Below are 8,550 nucleotides of genomic sequence, written 5' to 3' on the forward strand. Positions count from 1 at the left end.
GGCATCTTCCAAAATGGCCAGGGTAACTGACTCAAAAAGCTTGTGCGGATGTTCTAGTGACGGGGCACCATTCATTTTACATTTACGCTTTTCTGATGCCTTTCCGTACTTGGGGTGAGCTGTGGGAGCGGGGCATTCATTGCTAGTAACCAGCAAGATGCTTTTCATAGACGTGTGCTATGAATGCCATGTAAAAAGCAGATTCCACAGAATGTTGCACGCACATGAAAATACGCACGCAGCTGCGCACACATGTACCTATCCAGCCATCCATGAGAAAAAACTGTGTTAGTGGAACATCAAGCTGAGAAACCACCCAGTCTCCATTCTGTCACTTTGTGGGTTTGCCTTAGCCTATATTTGTGGGCATGCCTCTCTTTACTTCGTTTTATAAGTTGTGAAAAGATGCAGTGTATATAAGAGAACACAAACTGGAAACTTACCTCCTGCACATCCAGTACAATGTTGTGCTAACTGTGCAACAGAGGCTTTGCCTCTAACCTGATATCATTAGTGAAGAATACCAAAATGTCGTATATCGACTGTAGAGAGAATTGTAATCCCAAATGGCTTGCTAGACATGAGGCTAATTAACAATTTGTTGATGCATATATCTTTTCATAGAGACATTAGGCCTCCATTTTTAAAAAGCCAGACATCATTGCAGTCTCTCCTGTTTTTGATTTGTTCCCAGGTTGTTAGTGAGTACTTTCCCTCAGAACAGGCCACAGACTTTATTAAGGCCACATTGGATGGTATGTTGTCTGCCAGCCTCACCTGTGCCACGGCAGCTGGACTGTGGATGAAGATCATCCTGAAGGAGTGTGGAGATGCCATGCTGGACAAGGTAAAACGGGAAACTGGAGAGGTTTTCTGCCTAAACTCTAGGCTTTTAGATCTTTGCCCTTATGTGTAATGAACAAAAATCTCGGACATAGAGTCGATTCCATCTCTTTCCTACCCTATGATAGGCAATAGCAGAATCAATCGCAGTAGACAGAGATAATCCAAGGGAAAAGGAAGATGGTTGGTTATTTATTTGTCTAGCTTGTTGCCACAGTATTCAGCCAAGAAAGGCTTGAAAAAACAGACTCTGGGGAAAATACAACAAGACAGAATGACTGGCACTTGGAATCATCCAGTTATTAGGAGGCCTATGGCTAAGGGCTACCTGGATAAAAATAGCACTGTAGTCATTCCCAGTCAATCTGGAGCCTGGGCTCTGAGACCCACCCTCTTGCCAGGTTTCAGAGCCTGGGCTCCAGCCCAACCAGGAACAGCTACACTTTTACACTGCTGTGGGATTTTTTTTGCTGTGTAGACGTACCCTTTAAGAATAGAAGAGGGGAGGGAGGGAGAAAACTATAGTGTCATTGGGATCCACTATTTATATGCCTTATTCTGGAGCCCAGTGCGTTAGGGCTAGATGAAAGGAGCACTCCACAAATCTTCTAACAAGGCTGGTGAAAGGTCTCAGGACAGGGAACCCTCGCAGCAGAACTGCCATGTTTGCACAGTGTTTTGAAGATGTGAAGGGCCAGGAGTGACTATGAGAGGTCATCATCTGTTCATAGTCCCAGGCATTTGCACACTGTGTTTAAAGCACTTGCATATTTTGTGCTTGTGGTTGTTTATGAACTCCGCATTCTTCGAGGCAAATGGTCAGATTTGGCTGCTTAAATCACACCTGCAAAATGTGGGCAAGCAAAGCCTTCTTTTGTGCATGCGAACTGGTTTATTTAATGCATAGCTGGGCACCACCACATTAAATTACCTGGTATGTATGTGTGTGTCAGTGTTAGTTTTTACAGCCAAGTGTGGGCAATTTTTGTGGGTTAAATTTATGCAGACATATTTGAACATTTGTTTCTTGAAGTGAAGAATTTCTAAAAAAGCAGCAACTGGCTAAATGGCTAAATAAAGGTTTTGATTCTGTAGAATGAATGGAGAGAAAGAAAAAGGGACATTTCTTTCTGGTTTTGTTCCTTCCAGGTGCCAGATATCCTGGTTATAATATATAGCCACATGCCTGCTATCCAGGAGGGCAGCTTGAGGCAGTTCCTGGTGGAGGCGGTGTCCATTTTAGCTCACCGTGACCTAGAGACAGTGATCTCCAGCCTCCTCAGCGAACCTCTGCCGATGGACAGGTATATACCGCTACCTCTTGCATTCATCTTGGTGAAACATGGATCCCACAGCTTTACTGGGAGATGTAGGGCTTTATTTCAGCAACAAACAGTTTGGGATAATTCCTAAAGGTTAATAGCCTGGGTCTTTCTGCAGGAAGGTCCAAGAGCATGTGAAGGTGGGGTGCGGAGAGAAACTAAGTGTCATTCTGTTTCCATTAATTAATAGCTGCTTTGATATCCTAAAGACCTATCTTTACTGGTGTAACTGGAGTGTATTGTTGGAAACATCTACCTCTCTAGACACCTAGACACATCTCACTCTGGAAATTAGCAGTGGCTGTTGGTTTCCTGGTAGCATGACAGCTTCAAGTCCAAATCCCTGGCTGATTGCAAAGAATAGAGCCAATATTATCATCAGACCTCTGCTTGGTATCAGTGAGGGTGTGGCTGCTAGAATAGAGTTGCTGTCCTGGGTACTTAAAACTGGACTGGAAGCAGATCCATCATTTCATTTAAAGATCCCTAATTGAGTTATCAGTTATCAGTGCTGGAATCTAAGACCATAAGAACAGCCATACTGGATCAGACCAAAGGTCCATCTAGCCCAGTATCCTGTCTTCCGACGGCCAGTGCCACATGCCCCAGAGGGAATGAACAGAACAGGTAATTGTCAAGTGACCCATCCCCTGTTGCCCAGTCCCAGATTCTGGCAAACAGAGGGTAGGGACACCCTTTGTGAAGGGGACATAGGATGGCCACGAATATTTGGTCTCATAGTTGTATGTCCAGTGTGGCAAATTGCTGGCACTATTATGTTGCGTCCCGCACTTTCTCCTCTTGTGGGGGTGCAGGGCACCGTTTCTCACCCCTGAACTGGGATATCAACTGTCCCATTAGTGTCCCAGAAAAGGGGAGTGGAGAGGGAGGGACCTGGTCCCACCCTCTACTCCAGGTCCCAGCCCAGGGGCCCTAGGGATAGCAGTGAACCACTTGAACTAGCGATTCCTTCCCCTGGGCTACTTCTCTCTCCGGCCCTTCAGCTTGTGGGGCTTCCTGCCCGCTCTCCGCTTGGGCCAAGTTTCTCCCAACCCCTTGTGTCTGTAGAGTCCCTTTGCTCTACACAAGCCGGGTTTCCCTTTACCTAGGGTCTTGGTCTTCTGGCCCGCCACAGCACTTCTCCAAACTGCTCTCTGCTCCAACACCAAACCACTCTGCTTCAACTCCTCCAACTGTCTGATTGAAGCAGGGGAGGTTTATCAGATGACTGGCTTTAGGTGCTCTAATTGGCTTAATTGGTTTCAGGTGCTCTAATTAAGCTGTAGCAGCCTCTCTTCCCTCTACAGGGACTAAGGCTCTCATCATCCTGGGGCTTACATATCTCCCATCTATCACTCTCCTGCTGTCCTCTGGCCGTGCTAGATCACACCAGTTAGTAGGAATATGGCTTTTCCTTCATCAACTTGCCTTCCAAACCCTAGATCTTTGTAGCCACATGTTCATGATTCCATATTTACTGGAAAATGGGAATGCAGGAACTGAGGTTGGCGCTCTGTGTCCTGTCCTTCTAAAGTCTAGTATTAATGGTGAGGCTGCAGTAAGACTAGGTCACTTAAGCTAGTTCTGTAACTGGAAACTCAATATTTAAACACGAGGAGAGTTAAAGGAGGACAGTACTCCTAACTTTCTCATCATTGGCAAGGAGAAAATTTGGTCTTTATTAAATATGACGTATTCAGTCTGAGCCACAAAAGTGTCCAGGGGTCACATGTAACTTCTGTTAAATTGCAGTGACATCACTGAGCTGTGGAGATCTCTGGGGGGAGACCCCTTGCTTGCCACTCAAGTCCTAAAGATCCTGATAGACAAGATAAAGACTCCAACAAGACAAGAAGGCCGCATCACCTCAGAGACTGAAATCGACAGGGATTTGGCAGCTGCTGAACCTCTCTCAGTAAGTAAAGACAGACACGTCTTTCAGGCTTTCCTCTGCCCTGTGACAATCCTGCTGATGCAAAGCTGGAAGTGTGGTATAATATTGCTGTGTGGGCACTTCTCCTCTGAAGTACTGTTTCCCTGAGTCCAGCTCTGCTGTCTGTGGAACAAATACGGCAGTTTTAGAGTACGTGGCTGATTTACCTAATAACATCTGGCAATTAGAAAGTCTTTGAACCAGGTTTCTTACAGTGCTTTGCAAATATTCCTTAGGACTCACAACATGCCTTGGTAGGTCATCCTCATTTGTACAGATGTGGGAAACTGAGCCACGAGTTAAGCGAGTTGCTTGCAGTCATTCAAGTTACTGGCAGAAGTGAGAATTTCGTACAGCAGATCTCAGAAGGGGAGAGAGGGTGTGATGGTGTTGGGAAGAGATCTCATTTTTTACCATTCTCTCCTTTCAGGCAACTTGTGCCATCTTTGAGGTGGTGTCAGCACTGCAGTCGAGCAGAACTGTGCAGGAGCTGCTCCCAGAGTTGTTTCCTGTTCTCCTGCAGCAGATCAGCCAAACTCTTGGACAAGAGATGCCTTTGCCAGGGATAAGCAGCCAGAGGGAATTCCGGAAAGACCTACAACATGCTGAGGGCGACCCTTGCCGGTAATTAGAAGGAAGGGAGAGAAACAAAGAGAATTCCAATAGAGTTGTGTGACACTCCCCAGGAGTTCCCAGGGTTACCCGTATAAGATAAAGCCCCAAATATCGGGACATCTGGTCACCCAAGTTTCTTTCTCTGTCTGTTCCCCTCAAAGAGCTCCTGCCCATGTCCTTTTATACAGTTTCCCTGTTAATGGAATGATTCCTTGACTCACTAGCCCCAATCGGACCTTGTAATCAGGTACACCTCTGTCCAATCAGGCCTTCTGTGAGGAACCAAATTAATACTAATAGTGACCAGAGTGCTGACTCAAGTGCAAACCCTCAGCACTCTGTCACATCCTATCTGGAGATATGACCCCAAAATGTGCATTAGTGATCACCACACTCTATGCCCCCAGTGTTTGGGTCCTGATCATGTATCTTTTCCATATCATTGTACTCTGCTAGTGCCCAGACTCCTTGCAGAAAGGGGAAAATGACTGCAAAATTTTGTCCCTAGCAAAACTAGTCATATGAGACGTATGAGACAGAAACTTACCTCCCGGCATCAAGTCCTTCCAGGGACACTGGTGTCCAGGATATTGCCAGTGGATGACCTGTCGATGAACAGCAGACCTGACAAGTAACCGGGGCTTCCTGACTCTGTTCAGGCTGCACCTTCCTACTGCTTGCTGCAGTTCTGTGCCTCTCTTTCCCCAGGCTTTCTATCCAAGCATTAGAGGCTGTGCTTTTCAGAGCTGGGAATGAGAGACTGGTGAGAGCGCTCAGGGAGCAGAGAACACAGAGTCTGCTTGAAAACCCCAAGACTCACCATGAGGGAGTGTGTCTGCTGGTGAGGTAAGAGATCTAGGAGGCATGATTTTATCCTTGGGAATCAGTAGCAAATAGAGTGGCTGAGAGGGAACCTCCAGTTTATAGCTTTGTGGGGGGTGCCCTGGGTGGAAACACACAGCTCCCATTCATAGATATCAGAGCTGTATGCTCAGAGCAGCTGAGTTTTTGAAGTGTGCAATCTACCCCATAAGCGGTTTAATTTTGTCTTCCAGTGTTCTGCTAAGATCTGAACTAGTAACACCTGAGATCTTACAGAGCCTCCTCCCCTGGGTGAATTCCCCAACAGAAAACCTCCGAGTCACCAGCACAGCTTTCCTTGCCCAGGTAAGACACAGGGTTCTGAAGAGCAGTTTCACCATTAGACTGTTGTCTCATGTTTGCCTTTCTTTCGGGAGTTGTACAGTTCAGTTCATAGGAGTAATTGTCATTTTAGATAGTAGAATGGGTCCTCCTTTATATGGAAACCTCACAGGGAATTTCATTACACCTTTCTGAGTCATTCTCTCTCTGATATTTTTATTGCTGTCATTGCCTATGCTAGCTACACAACCACTGGTGCTGGCTGAGAGAGATACAGACAGAGTTTGAATTCCTGGACCTCTTCTGCCAAGTCCTAGTGCTGATACTAACCAACAGCTCCTGATCTTGGTTTAGCTCAGCAGAACTTCTGAATGAACCTACTGTCCTAATACTATAAAACAAGCACCATACAAATACATTCACATCTATCTTAGGTTCTCATTACTGTAGTATCTGAGTACCTCAAAACTCTTTAATGTCCGTATCCCCACGACACTCCTGGGAGGTAGGGAAGCACAATGATTCCTGTTTTACAGGCAGGGAGCTGATGCACAGAAGGGCTAAGTGACTTGCCCAAGGTCTTTGAAGGAGCAGGAAATTGAACCTGGGTCTCCTAAGTCCTGGGCTAGCGTGATAACAGCTGGACCATCCGCCCTTTCCACAGCCTTCCTCTAACATCGGCATCATATTTCCCACTTATGCTAAGCAACTATCTTAGTGGCTCATCTGTTTCGAAGAAAAACAATCGATCTGTTCCTGTGACGGGCTGTACCTGGGCTTTGAGGCCCCTTACAAGAGGCCCCGTGGTCCTACTACACCCTGCCCCAGGAACAAAGCCACAAATCTGGGTCTGACTAGACAGGCCTCACGAAAGCAGCCAATCAGAGCCCATCAGGCTCAGCTCAAAGGAGCTGCAGGGCCTTAGCAGGTCAGTTCCTGGCAGGACCTGGAGGGGCAAGAAAGGGGACTGCTCTCTGGCCACAGAAATTCAGGGGATAGTCAGAGTTTGATTCTGGCAGCATTTGCTTAAGCTGGATTTGCAGGAAGAGGGTCCCTAAGAACTTTAACCCGGAGGTGAGGGTGAAGATAAAAGTGGCCGGTAGGAAGAAGCAAAAATGAACTGAAATCAAGCAGTGCCTAGCTACTGTTTCCAGGGTCCATGGTTTGGAACCCAGAGTTATGGGCAGGCCCTGGTTCCCCACCATCTACAGTGGCATAAGCCCCACGGAGGGGACAATGCTTATGGAGAGCTTGAACAAAGGGCAGAATTTCAAGAACCCAGAGTTGGGCCTGGAGATCCTAGTGAGGGCAATGGGATTGTTCTTGACTACCCCAGAAGGGGTTCATTTGGACTTTGGGACGCAGCCAGAGGCCTGAGCCACAGAAGACTCACTGAGGTCGGCTGGCAGGGTGCGCCAAGGGTGAGAAAAGGACTGTGGTACCAGACCCAGCCACTAAGAGGCTCTCAAGAGGTGAGTGGATCCCTATTGTAGTGCCCAAAAGGAAAGCTCCATGTTTTAAGACATTTCTCATTTGTGTGGAATAATAAAGTTACAGTGTCTTATGTGCCAAGTATCAGAGGGGGAGCCATATTAGTCTGTATCCACAAGACTGTGGCTGTAGGAGGACTCCTTGTTGTTTTTAGTGTATTCCATGTCTGCTCAAATTATATTCCCAATCTTAATGATCATATTGGGGCTAATGGACATGTTGATTTTATTTCAGCTAATGAGTGACCCCATGCTCAGGGAGAAGAAGTTCCTTAAGTCTGTCTTGAGCATCTTGGAAGAAAGGTCACAGGATAGGAACAGCTTTGTCCGCCAGATGGCTGTGAGAGGCCTGGGGAATTTAGTCTATGGGGCGCCTGAGAAGGTAAGAGAGATTACTGAATAGAATGCAGCATAACTAGAGAAACCAAGAGCGAGAGTTGTTCAGAGTTTCCAGAGGCTGCACAAAATGCACTAGGCCAAATTCTGCTCTCTCACATACCCTAGTAACCTCTTTGCAGTAAACATAGAGCAAGCTGGATCCTTTGGTAAGCTGGGCATAAGTCAACAATGTGCACTTTAATATGACCATATGTAAATGTATACATCTGGGAACAAAAAATGCAGGCCATACTTACAGGATGAGAGACTCTATTGCAGGAAGCAATGATGCCGAAAAAAACTTGAGTCATGGCAGATAATCAGTTGAACATAAGCTCCCAATACGAAGTTGTGGCCAAAAGGGCTGAAATGATCCTTGGAGGTATAAACAGAGGAATCTTGAAGAAGAGTAAAGAAGTTATTTTCCCTCTGAATATGGCACTCATGTGAGCACTGCTGGAATACTGTGTCCAGAGCAGGTATCCACAGTTCAAGAAGGAGCCTGATAAATTAGAGAGGATTCAGAGAAGAGTCGCAAGGATTGGAAAATATCCCTTTAGTGATAGACTCAAGGAGCTCAATCTATTTAGCTTTACAAAGAGAAGGTTAAGGAGTGACTTGAGGATAGTCTATAACTACTCACATGGGGAATAAATTTTGATAATGGGTTCTTCACATTAGCAAACAAAGGTATAACAAGATGCAATGGGGAAAAATGAAGCCAGGCTAATTCAGACTGGAAATAAGGCATACATTTTTAATGGTAATTTTAATTAACCACTGGAACAATTTACTAAAGGTTGTGGTGGATTCTCTGTCCCTAGCA

The 8,550-nt window shown here is 46.0% G+C and overlaps 1 long non-coding RNA gene across 1 annotated transcript; it reads left to right on the top strand.

Moving 5' to 3' along the window:
- The first annotated feature begins 5,433 nt into the window (after nt 1–5,433).
- Nucleotides 5,434–7,717, top strand: LOC135982763 (uncharacterized). Its single transcript, XR_010600312.1, has 3 exons — nt 5,434–5,559; nt 5,769–5,880; nt 7,582–7,717. It is a non-coding gene; the product is annotated as an uncharacterized LOC135982763 (long non-coding RNA).
- The last annotated feature ends 833 nt before the right edge of the window (nt 7,718–8,550 follow it).

This window comes from Chrysemys picta, chromosome 4 (genome assembly GCF_011386835.1).
Source record: "Chrysemys picta bellii isolate R12L10 chromosome 4, ASM1138683v2, whole genome shotgun sequence".
In the NCBI taxonomy this organism is placed as follows: Eukaryota; Metazoa; Chordata; order Testudines; family Emydidae; genus Chrysemys; species Chrysemys picta.